Below are 20,257 nucleotides of genomic sequence, written 5' to 3' on the forward strand. Positions count from 1 at the left end.
TCAACTTGAATTATCTTTTCAATGAGGATCTGATGATAATTCCTAACATATTTCATAGCTGCTTATAACCTCCCCATTATGCTAAGAAAACTAACATACATCGTCCATCTTTGTGCATCATGGTATATTCATTAATCGTATACCGCACATCAAAAATATTAGATGAAATAGTTGGTTACCGACCTTGAACCAATTGAGAAGGAAGAAATAATCATAATATATTGGTCTAATGCATATAAGTGCTATTGTATGCAACATATCATATTTCATACCAATACATGAAACTTTGTTCTCACTAGTAATGGTTCAGCTATTTATGAAAGACATTCAATGCTAAATCATCATCATTAAGATAAATAATCTTGATTACACAATCTGAAAATTATGCTCAATTTATATTGAGCAAGTAACTTTATGAATGTCAAACGTAGGTTGACAATGAATGTACATGTGATTATCTTATTGATGCATCTTTTCAACATATCACATGATAGGTGAATGAGCCCTTATTCATCTTTTATACTTTTCAGATTTTAAGGGATCCAATCCCAAAATTAGTTGGTCCAACCAACTTATCATGAAAACAAGCAATATTAAAATCAATGAAGAATTTTCTAAATCGTTGAGATGTCGCAATCGTTCATGTTAATTTATGAATTTTTATTCTAGTAAACTCTAAGTTTAACAAGATATGTACCTTTTACTTTAGTAAATTTCAGATTTACTATTACATGAATACATTTCAGATTTATTACTTTTGAAGTAGATTTCAGAATAACTCTTCTCAATTATTCAGCCTCTTTCGAAGGTGAGTTGTGATATCATCACAATCAAGTGCATGATTGCATGAATAAGCTTCTCATTTCCCAAGAATCTCTCTCTCTCTCTCTCTCTCTCTCTATATATATATATATATATATATATATATATATATATATATATAAAAGAGCATTAGAGGCATGCTGATGTGGCATGCCTCAAAATCCGGTATCTACATTTATCTTTTTTCTGGTTTTTTGGAGTTTTTTTTCACATTTTAATATTTTTCCTTTGTTAAATAACTTCAATCAAACCAAAAAATTTAATTGTTTCAAACCAATCCTCTGTCTTCCAGGAAACCTTCATCTTTTCTTTATGTGTTTCCAACATCCTCGTATTAGTTTATCCCCCATTCTTCTTCTTCTTCTTCTTCTTCTTCTTCTTCTTTATTTCTCTTAATAATTACCTTTTAATAATACATTAAATTCTTGTATAGATGTTAAATTCTCAGTTATTCATACAAAAATCTGAAAATCAAACTAAATCCCAAAATCGAGATTTGATGTGCAAGAACAATAGTGTAAGCAAGAAGTAGTTTGTATTTCTGATGCAAAAAAATGGGATGAAAATGAAACTTCTGAATTGTACCGAGAAAATCTGGTAAGTTTCGTCAACAATTTGAATAGAACTTATCCTCTGTCCTAGCAACTTTTATAATTTGTTTTGCTCTCTTTTTTAGGAGTTAGTTTTGACACACACAGAATGTTAGATGAAATGGTCCATTGAGAAACCTTTATACTGTTTCAGTGATGCCGCAGATGTGTATCTTCAGATGCTATTAACTTCTCTAGATATATTTGAAAGATGTAAGATTTTGATTTTTTTCTTTTAAGAATCGAATATATTTGTAGTTTAATTTTTGTTGTTTTGGCATTTTACAATAGATTATTATTGTTTTATGAGTAGTTAGTGCCTGATAATAGACTAGAATTTTCGCGGCATATTTATTGGTAATATTACTCCTTATTTGGAGAAGCATATGTATTCGAGTAGGCGGAGAGTCGTGATTGATTCTACATGAATTGAAGCTTTGTGTTTTCAAATTCGGCGCTCCAAATAATGGGTCATTCTTGGGCTGTTCATCAATCCACCGATGATGATCCAACCTGAAGGTCAATTCAACTATCACATGCTTACTTTTTTTCATCAATAATTTTTTTAGTGTAGTAGTGCGATAAGACATAACTAATTCCGACATAAATTTTAGGATGAGTTTATCCCATGTGCATTACTTATTTCGTGATTGTAAAGTTATTTTTATCCCACATTGAGTGTGAGGATAACAATAATCTTGAGATAACTTATTTCTCCGATCAAAATAAGCCCTTTACCGTGTTTGTGATCTTTTCATTGTGTGTGCATCTGTAATGACCTATATTCATTGAGATTGTATCTCTTATGCTTTTGGTATAACTCCCCAAAATTTAGAGGCCCTCTATTTTGGTGAGAATGCAACTGTCTCTGAAGTGGTGGGGATATTCTTAGGCGTGACGCCAAGTGGGTTTTGTCTATAGAGGAAAGATGCAAATTTTTTATTCTTGGCAAGAGCAGAGGTGGGGTTAACACGCTCAAAGTTCATGTTTTTTTCCCAATGTCAAAGGAAAAGCGGGATGTAGTTAGACTGATAGCTGCAAGGTGGAAGCTTTCAGTAAATACAGCTGGTTGGAAGCCAAGAGATTCATCATTATTTATGTTACACCCAAGTCTAATGCTCCAACACGTATACTTGGTGCCAAAGGTTGTACTGTCAATAACATTGCTCAGCATGTTGTTTTTGATTCGCTGGTGGATATGGATCCAAGGCTTGTTGTGGCTTTGTTTGACTTGCCAAGAGATGCAGATATTAGTGCGTTAGTTCTCAGGTTTGATATTGAATGCGAGCTTGTCTGGTTGAATGACAAGAATGCCTTGGCTGTGTTCAATGATCCTGCCCGAACAGCAACAATTATGAGAAGACTAGACCAGGGGTCGACTTATTATGGTGCTACTGTAGTTCCTCAGAGTAGTGTTTCATCAGCAGGGGCAACCACTACTAATGTTTGGGGAGTTTTTAGAGCAATCAAGGACAGGGAAGGAGTTGCAGATCTCAGGGGTAATCCATGGAAGAAGGCTACAGTCTAGGAGCCTCGTTTGAGGGAAAATCTATGGGATGCCGAAGAATGGTCCAAGAAGCCAAATGATTTAGCAGTAGCCCCTTCCGCCTGGAGGGTGAATGAAGCTCCACCTGCTGCCTCGTCTGATAGGTGGAGTATCTTAGAGCCTGAAATCACTTCCAGTTTGCCCAGGGCATCTATTACAATAAAGCAACTTATTTCTCAGCCAAAAGGGAGTGGTTCAGTTTCGTCTTCCAAATCTCAACATGTAGGGGTTGGCGATATGGCAGATGTAGTAGACAATTGGGACAAGGCTTACGATTGAGTGTGTGAAAATTTTCTCATCCAGAAGGGAGTGGTTCAGTTACGTCTCCCAAATCTCAACATGTAGGGGTCGGCGATATGGCAGATGTAGTGGATAATTGGGACAAAGCTTACGATTGAGTGTAGGGAAATGCAGATGTTTTTGCTGTCCAATATTTCTTCTATCTTTCTTTTAGGTGCTCAGACAGAAGTTGATTTATATATGTTTAGTATCTCCTGTTTCCTTATAGTTCAAAAATACTATTCAGAAAAATGTTAGTAGTTGCATGGTTCAGAATAGGCAATTGTTCATGCTGGTGTAATGTACCATTCGGTCAGTGTTCTTTAAGATGCTTCTTGATACAATTAGTAAAATTCAGACTTATAAATCTTCCCTTTATATGACTTGTTCTTTACTGTGTTTGTGATCTTTTCATTGTGTATGCATCTGTAATGACTTATACTCATTGAGGTTGTATCTCTTGTGTTCATTGAGCTTGGTACCAATTATTCTTTTGATATTTAGTGAACAAAAAATAAAGACAAACAAGCATAAAAAAAAGTTTTATGCGACACTAATGATCGGGTGGATTATACCATGAAAAATTGATATTAATAGGATGTCAGTAATAAAATTGTTTGGACATGTCTTTTTTGGTTCCCTGAGTAGATATATCGATTTTTTTCAATAATACCGTTTCACTATGTACACAAGAACAAAGAGATTCTAGAGAAAGAATAAGGCAAAATCAGAGGCTACAACACTTTCAATTTTTCCACCTACCAGTTTATGGATATCGATAATAAGACAATGATCATCAATTTAATGTTCATTATTACCATTCTGCCTGCATTTGATATCATAAGTCATATTGTTTCTACTTTTTCAGGAATATCAATTTTTTGATAGCATTTCCTTTTGCTATATTTCTAAAGGACTCATAAGCATCCATAATAATGTTGGTATTGTTTGCTATTAAATGATAGTCTTTAGATGCTACAGCTAAGCTATTATTACAAGAAAGAAAAGAAAATATTTACTTATTGCTCTCAATCTTACAATTAGTTAAAGTGATGATAACTGAATTTTTTAAAAAAATTGCTTCTGTTGGTATATTAATGGAAAGAAAAAGTATCTTTTTTAAGATCAGAATAATTAATTCTTAAAGCACATTTATTTTTAAACAACTTTTACTGTCCGAGAGTGAATTGAAGCTGACAAACTTAGTGGATATAGGTGAAGGAAGTAATGTGAAGAGAGCATATCAGAGAGTGTAACTTTGTATACATCTAGATAAGCTCCAACAAAAAAGTGTCGCAGCTCATCGAAATGAATCAGAGATATTTTACTTGATACTCTGCATGTACCTTACAATTTTGGTGTGTAGTACATGTAAGTTTTTTTCAAAGCAAAAAGTGGTTGTTGTATTTTTCATAATTCTATTTTGATCATGCTGTGAAATAACGGTATGTTAATGAGCCTAAATCCTTTTACTTATATAGTTGAACTACAAAAGTGCTAAATTTTTTTGATGTAGGAAGCTTGGGATCATTGATTCACTAGATCCTATGTAAAATTTACATGTGAAACATGGTATTCAAAGAGGCGTGGTCTCGAAAAATTCTATTCATTTGTATACATATCAGATAAATATGTCATACATATCCACTACATGCAACATACCAAAATGTATTTTTTTTAATCATAATAGAAAATGGAGTCTTTGATCAAAGTTAATACATTTTTTTTCATTTGTATTTGTACCCTTTATTCCTACTTTTGCTTATCGAGTAGGAGTTGTTTCTTGATTTTGCTACATCTTTTACTCTGTTGAAATTTTAGTTTTTATTTATTTTTTATTGTAACCTATTTGATGTTTATTTGAAAGCAATCCCTGCTGCTGTATTTCTGAAGAACACGTACACATTCTTATTTTATGGATATGATTTTCATCTTTCTGCAATGCATGTTCTTTTTTATTTTTGTGTCAAATTTCAAATTTTCTCATCGGAGATTCTCTGAGAGTTCATGACTTTTGAAAATTTTAAACAAGGTACATTTGTTCATGTAAATGCAAAATTGATGAACAAAGATTAATTGCTACACTTGCAGAAAAGGAAGACAAACATATAAGCGAATTTAACTGTCTGATATGAGAATTTATTAAGGTACCGGAGAGATTTACTTTGCACATGATCATTGTATAAGTCAGTTATTGTCTAGTACTTTGTGAAGTTCGTTTTCAACTGCTTCATGAGCTCCATAACATAAGCAACCTTATTATTAATATTCTTTAGCACATTTATCATTTTGAATCTAATTACTGAATAAGTTGGTTACAAAATTGAAGCAAATAGACAAGTGTATAAAATTAGTATAATTTATTGAAGGTAAAATATGTGGTGTTGGCTTGCACTCCAATCCTCACAAGGTCATTGTACATACTCAGAATATAGTTGTGCATTCAAAAGACAAACATAAAGTTGATTAAAGTAAATATTCTTTTATATTTACTCTACTTAAATATATTCTGTCTACTTAGATATATCGTGTTGCAGCTTTACTGTTTTTCAGTTACGGAATAATACCTTGATTTGCTAATTTATCTATCTATACTTGCAGCCAATTACTTCATTTAAATTGTGCGGTTGCAGAAAGATAGATTAACAACCAATGCAGGTAAAGATAAGGTCACACGACTCATAGACTATATGCTATCAATTGAAGGAAAAAGATGATGCGAGTCCTCATTCCGTCTATTTTTTGTTGTGTCAAATAACTCTCAAGGTCTATGTTGTTCGGATTCTTCAAAAATATATCGATGAATGCATGTCGAATACTCAAAAATAATGCATCTTGACCATCGTTGTTCAAGGTTGGAGGATATAAAAATTTAGTTACAAGTTGTTGAAGTAAAAATGTCTTTCCACAAGAAATGTGGTGAATGCTAAGCAAAAAAAAAAATTTGATAGGTGAAAGGAATGGAGATGACATCATCATTAGCATAATATTTATGTTAATGACTAAGTTAATTCTTTTAGATGCACATTCCTGTAGCACTTAAAATTTATTCAAAATTAAGACAATGCAATGTCTACTGAATATTTTCAAATATACCAGAAAATTCTCACGAGAAGATAAATACATCTTGATCATAATTTTGAAGTTATACATTTTCTCTAGATTCATTATTTTTACTTATTTTCTAATTAAGTTTGTTGTCTGATAAATTTCATAATATTTATAAGAAGTTACAAGAAAATTTTTAATTATATAGTGATCAATTTGGAGGCCAAGAAATAAGTCAAAGAATTATTTTATTTATAAAATGATATATTTTTTGTTGCGCAAAGCGCGGACTCAGTTACCTAGTGTAATATAATCGTGCCTTAAGCATATCAAATTATGATAACTTACAACCTCTTTTAAGATATTGCTAGTTCAAGAGCAAATCGAACATACATATGATTGTAGAGAAATTCTCTCTAACATATCTTATAATCATGATAAATGTGTGAAAATATTATCACTTTTGATAATGATTATCATATTATCCCTCTACGCTTATATTTGTGCATTCAATCACTTGTACATATTGTGCACTGTTACCATATACACCCCAAGAATGAAGTAAGTTGTCATATTTCAGACTTATCATATATTGCTACCACGTTCATTTCATGGAATGGAGCATATTCAATAGGTCGAATTTCATGACTTTTCACCAAATACCCATTATTTTGCCTTAACCATCATAGTATCATCAATATGATGCATTGAGATTCAAAACTCAATGTCTTATCTATAGAGGCGTCTTAGGCATAATCCGATGGGACTTGAATCCAATATTTTATCATCCCTTTAAATAATATTATTCTTCGAGAATAAATTTTAAAGTATAAATGGTTCCAAACCATTATGTTCCCTTAGATCCAACAAATCCAATAATAATTATATCATTAATAATAAATACAAATAAATAAGAAATTAAAAATAGTATCTTCCTGCAATTCAAGAATAAGTGTAAATTGTTTGTATTTTACCAATTAGCAGATACATGCTTATTTTATTTATTTACAAAAAATATTAATATCGGTTGCTGGAAAGCATGACTTCTATCTTATGTATAAAAATAATATAACAATACATAAGATTATAGTTAAGCACAAGAATTACGTAGATGTACAATGGAAACTTCACACAAGGTTGAAATTACGGCACTTATTTTCTGACTAATATATGTCAATATTTAAAGTGGTTGGGCGTTTGATTTCTTTTTTCTATTCTCGAGACTAAGTTTATTCTAGTTTAATATAAGTATATAAATCACAAATAAAAACAGAGAGCAAATACGGATAGAGAAAAGAAAAATTTGCTCAATCTTTCGTATTCGAAATATGCATGACCTTGTGTTACAAACTTTGTTCTTATCGGCTGTACTTTTCTCGCCAAAATTACTTGTCGGCTGTACTTTTCTCGCCAAAATTACTTGTTCATCTATCTCAGTTGGTTTGAACTTTGTTCTTACCGACTGCACTTTTCTCGCCAAAATTACTTGTTCATCTATCTCAATTAGTTTGAAACTCGTGCTGATAACATATTATAAAATAAGAAAGAATAAAGAAGAAAGTAGAAAGAATAGAGAGAGTAATTGTTATTTCTCTTGAAGGATTATTGATTATACAATGAATAAAATCCCTCTATTTATAGGAAAAAATACTCTTAATATCTGACTAAAAGATCGATACTTCAAATCCTGATAGATATCAACTAGATCTTGATAGACATTCACTATAATATAAATACATTTATAACATCACTGAAATACTATAAAGTTTTTGAATCTTTTTATTTTTTCCACATTGATTCCATCAAAATATTTGTTGGACTAGCCAATAAACATTTTTCAATAGAAAATAGTAATTTTTTAGTAGTGAATTGATGTGTTGGCCATAGTCTTCTTATTGACTTCCATTACAATCAGGGGCGGTTTTGGGTGCAAATATTTGATGTTTCGGTATCTTTTAAATCCCAAGCAAATCAGGTATAACTATATAAGAAATAAAAATAAATTATTATAGGATGGAAAAAGGTACCTTAAACCCAAGAAGATAGTTGAATATTTTTATTTTCAAGCGGAATCTTAAAATTTTAAGTGTCAATATGTGTGTCCTAACCTTTCAAACACCCACGATTCCTAAATTTTGGATTCATCATCGATTACAATGCAAGGAATACTAATAGCACTGCTAGAAAATGCCCCCTTTCTCATTAGTCCATGGATGAAGATTTATGTCATTAGAAAATTTGAAAAATACATATATATGAAGACAGAATATAAAGCTAGTTTTTATTATATTCCCAAACCAAGTTAATAATTATATTACCTATTGTACATGTGATAGAACAGTATGATATAGTACCTATCTCAAGGAAAATGGGCAGAGTATAGAAAATAAGACTGGTTGGATGTTACTTAACACGGCTGCTGATATATGACAGTACTAGATCATAACATAGATCAACCAATTGTATTGTTAATATATAATTCTTTTACCCAAAAAAAGAAGAAGAAGATATTTTCTGAACAAATCATTATTAGATTTATTATTATTTTACTTTATATATATATATATATTATTATTATTATTATTATTATTATTATTATTATTATTATTATTATTATTATTATTATTATTATTATTATATAGAAGAGTCATAACTAGGATGACCAAGGGCAAATTCATCAATTAACAAAACGTTTAGCTTAAATTTATTGTACATCATGCAAAAAGAGAGAAATTTAAAAAAAAAAAATCGTGTTCCAGAAAATTTTAATGGCTATGCTTTGAAACATTTTAAAAATCAAGTGACATTTTAAAGAAGTGGGGCCCATTATTTTTTTTTTAAAAGGTTATGAAAAAGTTCTTTTCTTAAAATTTTCTTTATTTAATAACTTCAGAATTCATGATCATACACTTTTTTTTTCTTATTTATTTAAATAATATACTTGAATCAAATTAAAATAATAATTTAAATTTAAAGAAAAATTACATTTAAAGTTTGTTTCACTTAAATATTTTTTAAATTTTGATATTCAGACGAACTTTCTCTCCTCTTATCCAAAACCACAGAATAAATAAATTATTTTGAGTGTAATATTTATTATTATTTTTGCCTAAAATTATTGGTGATTAATTTATGTTTAAGTTAACACTCACAAATATAATCAAGGATATAACATTTTTTAATAATCTTTTAAATATTTTCATATAATTTTTTTGTTCATCCCACTACAACTCTATTTTAAATAAAAATAAATAAATAGATACTCATAACAGTCATTTTATTAGAATCTTGTGAATGTCACTAATAATGCAATTTTTCACATGGATTCCACACACCTTAACTATAAGTTTATTTTAATATATAGTAAAAAAAAATTAAAAGCATTAATCAAAATGTCTAATTTAATACATTATATGTCTCAATTCAAATAATATACTTTTCTTTATTTAATCAGTTCTAAAAAAATTGATATTTTTTATTTGATTAATATTTTATAACATCATCAATATTTTAGTCATGTCGAATTTCATTTCTCTGTCAAAAAGTCCACAAAGATTTACTCTTCTATTTATTTTAAATATAGTTTTAAATATTGTGAAGTTTTTTTATGTATCTTAAATTTGATGTCTAATCAAAGTTATATAAATTGAAATATTAGGAGACGTAGTTTATTAGTGGATGTGTAAATACTCACATATGTTTCATAAACATAAAAAAGGTGAAATTAATTTTGGCCACACATTGAATTGCATAAAGTATTTATTACTATATTATAGTAAAATAATTAAAAAAATATTCATAATTATTGAATAGGCGGTATGTATCATACACAATAAGCAAATTCCTCCATTATTTCAAAACTTCACTTGATATATATCATTACAAAGATTTACAATACATATAAATTATGAAAACATAATTTCTTACTAATTACCTGTTAAAACTATTTAAAATAACTTATTTAAAATATAATATTAATTATCTCATGTTAAATTAGTACAGTATATATCATGTTAACTTTTGTTAATTCTTTAGATTCTTCTTATTTGAGGTAGTAAATTTCTACATCAGGTAAACAAACCATTTTAAAAGAAATTTCTTTCTTACTATATTAAATTAATCTCCTATTTTTGACGTATATAAAATAAGACATAAAGCAATCTTTTAACGTTATTATTCATTAAAAATTTCATCCATGTTCTTTTTTTCATTTGTTAAACACACATGAAATGAATTTAAATATATGTAAAATCAATTTATGTATGGATTAGTATTTTTTATTGCTTTGTATGATTCCATAAAAAATGTTAATAAATAGATATTTATAATTTTAATTTATTCTTTTGTATAGTTTTTAAATAAAGTGGGACATTAAAATTAGTTTTTTAATCTAAGAAAATGTTTTTAATTTGATATTAAAATAACCACTAGAATATGTGATATTTTAATATTAATTATGAAAATTTAAATAATTTGTAAGACATTATTTTTTTATAAAAATAAGAAGCTATATTTTATTATATAGTGCGATTTCTACTCATATTTTTTATTGTGTTTATTTTAAAATATTAATAATTATTTTTTAAAAAATTAATTAACTAACTATAAATATATTTAAAATTATAATATTAGGCCCGTAAATATGCCCTCGTTATCTAATTTTTACTATGTAGAAAGGTGAAGTAAAGAACAACCAAGGACAGAATAGAAATTTCACACTAATAAAAATCACCCCTTCCCATGCTCCAGAATCATCCGGTGCCTTCTTTAGCCATTCCATAGATGACCACCAATTCAACATACCCAACACTACTTCTCTCAAACACAAACTCAAAAACTCTCTTTGTTTCTCCTGCTGCTTCCCCCACCACCACCATCACCACCACCATCACCATCCTCCTTCGCTGCAATCGCCGCCGTCGTCCTCCTCCGATGAAAACTCCGGCAAGTGGCGTAGCATATTTAGATTCTTAACGGTAACGGTGACGGGAATAGACACAAACGGCATTCTTCAGCGGACTCAGCTGCGGTTCTTCCTCCAAAGAAATTCATCTTCAGGTATCTTTACTATTCTACTTCAGTTTTGCCTTCATGCTTTGTTTTGAGTACAAATTTCTTTCCTATTTTTATTCATTTACTCTATTCTCTTCTTTGTACGTTTCTTCTTGATTTTCGCGTATTTGTCAATTTTTAAGGAATAATTATTGTGGGTAAAGTGCACGAAGCATCCCGTGTTCATGCAGGCCCAGTGAGAACTGATTGTACACGGGTCCAACGTGTAATCTATAGGTAACATGAAGATAACTTCTAAGTTTGTTTGAAATAACATTAGAAGTGAGAGCAGTTTTCTAATGTGATATTTTCTTGAAATTGGCAAGTAGGAGGAATGGCGAATAGGGGAGAAAGTGAAGAGATAAGAGGACTTTGTATAAGTTCTGCTTGCTCAATTAAAAAGATAGTCTGTATATGTAAATCTATTTAAAGATCTATGATGCTTTTGTAACATATTCTCATTAACCTTCCAGATTAGAAATACTTTTTAAGTTTGGTACTAAAATTATGAAAGTTCTCCATACTGATTAAAAAAATGAACCTGGAGTTGCAAGCCTATTCTCAAAAGGTCTCTCTTTTTATGTTGTTCATTTATGAATACAACTGCCATTATCTCATTTGCTCTTATGGAAATTAAAAAGTGCAGGTTGTTGCAGAGAAGCCAATATCTAAAGCTAAAGGTGAATCTGCGATCCTTCAGGTATATTCTTCTGTTCATGATTCAAGAAGATGTTACTTATTATCGCTTATAGCCCTTGTTCCTTCAATTTTAAAACTAAGAGAGACTTTTGGATGATTATGTAGGAATCAATCATCAAAGAGGTTAATGAAAATCCCAAAGCTGGATGAAAAGCTGCATTCACTCCTCGGTTCTCAAATTTTACAGTAAGATCTTATTTATTTCTAAACAATAGCAGTTGTTTTAGAGGGATATTTCATCATTCCAGGCTCCTGTTTTCACAGGTTTCCCAATTTAAGCGCCTACTCCGAGTTAAGCCCCCAAGAGAAGGTGATTTGGAGGGAATTCCTGTTCTAACTCATCCAAAGTTTAAGGAGTTGCCAAAAGAGTTTGATGCGCGAAAGGCTTGGCCTCAATGTAGCGCAATTGGGAGAATTCTTGGTCAGTTTCTGCATCTTATCGTTTCGTCCTTCTATGATATATTCTGATTATTAGATGAGTGTTGATGTTTTCCATATTTTACATTGCAGATCAGGTGTCTGCTCTTGCTTGCTAACTAATCTCGCTCTTTTCCTTCTTCCTCTTAAAAGTAATGCTAAATGCCCCTTCCTGGTTTTTAAGTGGTTTTATTCTATGTATTTTAGGGACACTGCGGTTCTTGTTGGGATTTTGGTGCTGTTGAATCACTTTCTGTATTCACTATGGTTTGGTAAATTCATGTTAATAAAAGAAACACTTGCAAGGTTTCATTTCAGCAATAATGCTGATGTAGAATATATCTCTATCTGTAAATGATGTATTAGCGTGTTGTGGCATTTTATGTGGGCAAGGCTATAATGGCGGATATCCCATAAGTGCATGGCAATACTTTGTCCGCAAGGGTGTGGTCACAGAAAAGATAAATTTTTTTCTTCTCGACATATTCTCACCTCAGAAAGATATGTTCAACGATGCATAAGTAGGGAAAAGGGTGACAATCTGCCGTGGTTAGTTTGTTTTTTCTCTGTCACAGCTATTGGATTTGACAGTTATGGTAAATGAAGCTTTCATTCTGCAGTGACAAGTTCCATAATTATTTTGAAAATTAAGAAATAGCATTGGCATTTGCCAGAGCCTATTATGGAGATGGGGTAATACCGACTTTATTTTAGTTTATTCGCTGCTATTTTATAAGCGTGATATTTGGGCAAGCTTGCACGCACCTTACCAAGAACATAGTTCGATGTTATGTGTGTAACATGATAAATGATCCTGATAGTGTGTTGTGCACACTGAAAGTTTCTCAGAATGTGTGATTTGAGAATGCTTGGTATCTGTCTGAATGGTGGCATTCTCCTTTTAACATTCTTGGCATGTCCAAAACTAATAATTATAAGCATGAATGTCAAATAAATTGAAAAAACATTATGATAAAGTGAAATATCAGTTGTTTAGTGTTGCCTTTTCATAAGTGGCTCATTTGAAATGAAAAGTATGTCGCTGAACCTTGATGAATATATTGAAGCACACATTAAGTGAGGCGAAGCACTCAACACGTTTTAAGCCCCAGTTCAAGGCTTAGCGCACTTTTGATAACACGGTTGCATACATCTTCAAGATATCTGACTTAGTTGTATTAGATATGGTCTCTACAGTTGGATTTAGAAATGAATGGATGCCCCTGTTTATTTGATGCTCTATAAACTAAAAGGATAATTATGCCTGAATACAACTGTGGACAGTTACTCGGAGTATTTCTTAATCAATTGGTTTAGACTCACACTTGTTTGTACAACAACATCAACATCATACCCAGTCTAATTCCAGTGAGGTTGGTGTGGGTAGAATGTACAGAGCCATTATCCCTACCTCGTGTAATGGTGAGAAAATTGGAGTGTTGTTATCTTATATAAAATGTTCAACTTTTAGTAACTTCTTAACACACTTGAATAAGGAGCAAGAAGAGTCACTGGCCCGTATATAGTTGTTTCAGAAACTTTTTTCTCTTTTGAATGTACTATAATGGATGTTGAATTCAGATATTCTGCCGGTGAGTCAAGTACCTTTGAAAAGTCATTAAACTCGGGATTAGAGAGTATAGGGGTTCGAATGCCAGACTGTAACTTCATTAGGGTAATGCCCGTGGTTCTAGGAGTGCCCTTGGACTTACTAGCGCAAACCTCAGCGGATAACCCATTAGTATAGACATCAAAGATTTTGAGAACCTTTGGAAGCACTGTGCATCTGTCTATGATGGTGGAATTCTCCCTGCTAGGTGAGCTGGATCGACAGTGATGGATCTTACTAAGCTGGGAAAGTATAAGATTTTAAGACTGATATATTTCTGAGAATGCTTCGACGAAGTAAACTTAAATGAATGAGTTGAACTAGAAAACACTTGAGTTGATTCTTATTAATTTAGAAAAGTAGAAATTAGGTATAAAGAACCAGATTTTTGAGCATGCTTAGACTTGCATTCGTATAAAAGTCGGTCTTAATCATGTGTTGCCTGGATATTTTGGCCTTTCTTTGATGCATGCCAGAAACTGCTTTTGCTTCTCCAATTATTTCATAACTTATCTGTTAGCAACTAGGTTATGAATAGGTTAGACTATAAATAGGTTCTATTAGTTTATTTGCTAGTTAGTTTATGAAAGATGAAACATTGAAATACTTGAAATCCTCTCTCTTGAGAATAGACCACCTTAGTATAGTCTTAGTTAGGACTTGGAAAATTCATCCTTAGTATAGGGCTTGGGAAAGCCAATATTGTTCTTTGCTTGGAAATGGTGGATCTTGAGGTGAGTCGATTACCTTGATGATCACCGTAAGAGTATGGTTTTGATTATTACATTCATTAGGGTTAATGTTGAAATATACTTGGTTCTTAATCTTGTAAAAATCTTGGTCTCACTATCTATCCTTTTATTATTTTGCAAATTCGTGTATTTTTGTGTTTGTCATCTTGTATCCCTTTATGTTGCTTTTCTTCTCAAGTTTTATGGACTGTTTTGGCATCTTGGTGAACTGATTTGTATCACTATGTGGATTTCAGAGTCTCTCAGAGGAGCATCCAGGATGTGGGTGGCATCAGCTTGGATAACATTGTTGGCCAAGATGGGGATGAAGTGATTATTAGCACTCTGAGTATGACAGGTGGTAAAAAGCTTGGTGAAGTGATGGAGGATGTGACTAATGAGGGCTTCTTCACCTCTAATCACTTGACCTACATCCTCAACAAGCTCAGTAATTTTATTCTTTTTTCTTCTATTAATGGTGGTTGCATGGAAGAAGGCAGTGTTGGCATCACCCTCAGTTAGTCAGCTGATTCTTGATTTTGTTTTTCAGAAATCTGCTTCACATTTCAGTAAAGCCTCATAATCATAGAGAAGTCCATTCTCTAGGTTATGGAGGTAAGTGTTGGTATGGTAATGTCTGGATTTCTGCAATCCATCCAATCTAGCATGAATGGTTCTAAGCTTTTTGAAGATGTTCCCAAACACAGTGTGGTTCTAGAGGGTGGCATTATTTTGGAAAGTGTGGATAACATAATGAAGGCTAGCAGTAGGGGAGAAACTTTTAAGAACTAAGTCCTTGAAACTATGGTCGTTGCACCACATGGGTTCAAAGCTAAAGGATTTAGGGTTTGAACCCTAATTGTTTGGTGCCAGGGTGATAAGCAGTGGACAATGATCAGATTTGGTTCTGGGTAGATGGGTGACTATTGTTTCTGGGAAAAGGTTTATACAAGAGGTATTATCCATGCATCTATCCAACCTTTCCTGAATGAGGCTAGCCCTGTTAAGGTGCCTCCTATTGGTCCAGGTGTATTTACAGCCTCTACACTCTAGGTCCACCATGTTAAATTGGTTTAGACAGTCCCAAAGTTTGTCAACTCTTGGAGTATTGATGCAAGCCCCTCCTAATTTCTCATTGGCTCGTAGGACTTTATTAAAGTCACCACCTATCAGCCAATCCCTTTTGAAGGTTGTTGAGATTTGACAAAGTTCCTCCCAAAGAGTGGCACGAATACAGGGGTCAGCGCTAGTATAAATAGCAAAGAAAAATCAAGGATTGGGATGAGTGTTTACCTTAACAGTAGTGTGGATACCTTGTGGGTGGGGGGGGGGGGGGGGGGGAATAGAGAAGTTTTAGAGCATAGCTATGTCTTCTTTTCACATCACCATAATGCCTCATTTTCTACCATTAGCACTGGACTCTAGATGAGAGTCAAACTTAAAGAACTCAACAAGGTTTTTGTGATCCACCATTTTGGTTTCTAGCAGCACTAAAACACTGGGTTTGTGAGACTTGATCAAGGCTGCACATTGGCGCTTAAAACTTGCACCATCCGCTCATTTGGTGTTCCAGATAATAAAGTTCATGGAGTCAGCAGGATTGGGTGGATGGTTAAGGATTGGGATCTTGCCCTTGTCCTATCGATGTGTCTATCCCTAAGTCACATAAGGGCTCAGGTACACTGTTGCATTCACCCCTTCCGACATGCTCCTCAGGGAGAGTTTGAAGGTTTTCATCACCTTCGGACAGAGCACTATAGTAGTTGTGCTGCAGGGCTCTACGAATTCTTTCCGAAGGGGTTTTTCTAGCATAAAGAAGTCTACGTTGGCTTTCGTGAAGGTTGCCAAGAACTCTTCCATCTCCATGTTTGCTTGCTGAAGTTTCTCTAAAATGGTTGGCTTTATTTTTCCTAAAATTATTTCTTTCAATTTTAATTAAATATTAACAAATTTTTAATTTTTTTTCTTTTTGAAAAACCCGACCACTTCTAGTCGTTTTTTAAAAAACCACCACTACTTTACCGACCACAAATATTGGTCGATTTTGTGGTTGAGTGGTCGGTTTTCCCCCCTTTTTTCAGTAGTATACCTAAATTAACTACTAAGAAGGAAAAGAGGTACCAAACTAATATTTCGGAAAATTATCAGATCCATCGGTGAGTTTTGAACCCAACTACTAAATAAGTCATTAATGATTTCACGTATCGTGTCATGCTTTTTTGATAGCCCATATTATCAAGTCATTCTCATTCCTTAAAATTGAAGCTTGCAGTGTCTTTTGATTTGTTTATTTAGTGTCAGATGAAATTCTATATCATAAACTCACGATTGTTGACTTGAGTTAAAATTTTGGACAACAAGCTCAACTTTGTAATTTGAAATTCAAGAAGGAAATGAATGGGTACCATCAGCCTTATCTCAGAGAAAAGGCCGCTACTAAAAAGAAAGCTTGAAGAGTGTGTATAAAAGGTTATAAACGGCTTGGCGCAGTAATTCCTTCTAATATTGTGTTAGTAATAAGGAAATCAATCAAATATTTTTCTTTTCACATTGCAAGATACTAGTAGATACACATCTAACTTGATTTATCTTGAGAATTATGAAACTAATAAAAACAAGTCATAGTTATATGATGGCCAAAAATTATGTATATATAACATGAAAAAGACACTAGCTGATTATCGTAAATCATAACAAGACAATATATAAACAGTTTTAAATTTAATTTTGCTCAACCTTCAGATGAAAAAGTTTATACAGTTGAATTGGAGGGCCTGACCATTTTTTTTTTTTGGAGTTGTTTGACGAAGGTTTTTATCGGCTTGGTGAGACTTTAATGGATAAAGAGTAGGTTTGCAGGCTTGGGGCTTAAAGCCTTAAACAACGTTAAGTTTGCTGAGTAATGTGTCAGACCTTGAAAATTTGGGAGTTCATTTTCTTCTGTTTTAGCATACGTAATGATTTAAAGATTGTAATGTTGAATTTTTTAGTTTAATGTACATGCTAGTGAGGGCTATCATCTTTCAAATATGCAATGTTTTATGAGTTCTTGATGGCTTTGAACATTTTGTGTAGATATTTTAATTTATACCGAGTAAGATATCGGTCCACCGAGTTACATAGACTGTAATTTATAATTGAGAAGGAAAAACAAGTTTAGTTTGATCCTTAGAAAAGATAATTTCTTTCACTGATCCTTGTGAAATTTGGTGTGTGAAACTTGAGAAATTTCATCGTACACGAAGAATAAACACGGGTAGAAAGTAACTTTTCTATTGATTTATGTGAGTGTCAAACCGCATGCTATACCCTTGGGATAGACATTCTTGATTTGTTTTTTTTAATCTTTATATGATTTGAGACAAATTAAAAAGGTGTCATACATATATTTTCTTAGCTATTATTTTGCTTTATGTGGTTCTATAGCTATTTCAAATAAGGCAGTCGCAGAATTTTTGATGCATGTACAGGTTACTAATGAATTATCATAGATGCTATGTATTTTCACTCAGTGATGAGTAATTCTTCAACTTTGAATAATATTGTTGTCATGGCTAGAATTGAATCTTGCTACAAATAGTCCTCTATTCTCATGCATCTATCGAATTTGCTGATGTTTGTTTTGTTGAAAAATCAAAGTTGAATTTTACAATCTTCATGTTGGGCACGTGCTTGCACGTGCAAGCGCCATTTAATACTATATAGAAGAGTGAGTAGAGAAACGATCAAGGGCAAAATAGTAATTTCATGCTAATAAAAATCACTCTTTTCATCGCTCTAGAGCCTTCATTTTCTTCCTTTAGCCATTTCATACAATGTGTATACATTTAATTCAATATTGTCGTAATTGTGCACTTAGAAATTTCAGATGTTTTTCAAAAAATTTATTTTCTTTGACATGTTTATTATTTGTTGGATAATGTGTTTAAGGAATCATCCGTTCCGAGATTAAGTACTGGACTTGGCTTAATTAAATAAAGTTCTACTTTAAAGTGATGATTAAGTTGTAATTGATATTGTTTTTTTTTGTCAATGTTACCGAATAAAGAGTGCATGGAGCAACGATGAAATTGTATCTATTCGACCTACGAATCATGAAAATTCTTTCTTTCTGAATATATGCCAATTGCACCTGCAAAACGACTCCTTTAAGCTCTTTTAATTTGGTCTTCTCATAAATTCATTTTTTTGCGAGAAATTGTAATAACATTTTTGATTTACTTGATTTTATCTTTTAATTGTGCTGGTTTACCACCAAGCTTAACTGTCGAAAAGTAAAATAATGCTCAATTACATATATTAAAAGAATCTTTATTTCACTATATAGGTAGCCGGGGTGGAGCCAGATAGATGAACCCCTCCGCGAAAAATTACATATTTATAAATGGTTAGTATATATATATATATATATATATATATAGTAGATGTTGAATTTTCTTCAGCTTCTTCATTTATTTACTTGCTAATATTTTGGACCCTCTTTATGAAAGTAGTGAGGAAAATTCTGACTTGGCCATCCATTTGCCATTAACTGTTTTATTCTCTATCTTTTATTTTCACAAATTACATTGTTCCCAACTTACAATAAGGAATTTATTGCAAGTATATATATTGGAAGGATCTTTATTGCACTATGTAAGTAGCAAGGGTGGAGCCAAGTAGATGAACCTCTCGTGAAAAATTACACACGCGGTTAAAATTATTTTATATATAGCAGATGTTGAACTCTTTCTTCACCTTCATTGTGTGTTTACTTCTTTAAATTTTGAATTCCGTTAATGAAAATTCTGACTCTACCACTATTAAGTAGTGTAGTCATTTATGTATATAGTAAGTTTATATGAGCTATGTGTACGTAATAATGTTAGGAGTAGTCATAACAACACTTTCTACATTGTACAGAATCGTGGTGGTATCTCGATAACGGATCAGAAAAAAATCAAGCGTAGAATTGATAAATATGAAGTTGGAAGGAAAGGAATTCAGAGACGGGAGAAAGTGTCGCGATCAAGATTCTCGATAAATATAAGGTTCTCAAATAGAAAATGGCTGAGCAGGTAACTTTTCAAGTTCTCCATTCAATTTTCATTCCTGAACTATTGTTTCTTTTTTTCATCCCAAAAATGATATTTTCAGAAAACATCGATGATCCAGGACATAGCACACTCTTTGCAAGAGAGACCTTAATTTCAGAAAAAAGTAACAAAACATAATGCGAAGTTTGGTAACAAGATGATCTTAGACATTAGTGCAATCAAGAGTTAACAATTTGAAAGTAAAACAGATAAAACTTATGTGATCTTATACAGAGCATTTCTGGATGATTGACTATAATTTTGCATAATAGTAAGCGAGACTTTTCAGAAATAATACAAGACGCCTGGTATGAAAATGAATTGGGTATTTCTGAAGACAAGATAAATAATTCAAAAATTACACAAGAGGTCTGTTATATAAATAACCA

At 32.0% G+C, this 20,257-nt stretch overlaps 1 pseudogene; it reads left to right on the forward strand.

Annotated features, from left to right (window-relative positions):
- Positions 1 to 2,610: 2,610 nt before the first annotated feature.
- LOC107864984 lies at positions 2,611 to 15,476 on the forward strand (annotated as a pseudogene).
- The last annotated feature ends 4,781 nt before the right edge of the window (positions 15,477 to 20,257 follow it).

The sequence above is a fragment of the Capsicum annuum genome, chromosome 3 (genome assembly GCF_002878395.1).
Source record: "Capsicum annuum cultivar UCD-10X-F1 chromosome 3, UCD10Xv1.1, whole genome shotgun sequence".
In the NCBI taxonomy this organism is placed as follows: Eukaryota; Viridiplantae; Streptophyta; class Magnoliopsida; order Solanales; family Solanaceae; genus Capsicum; species Capsicum annuum.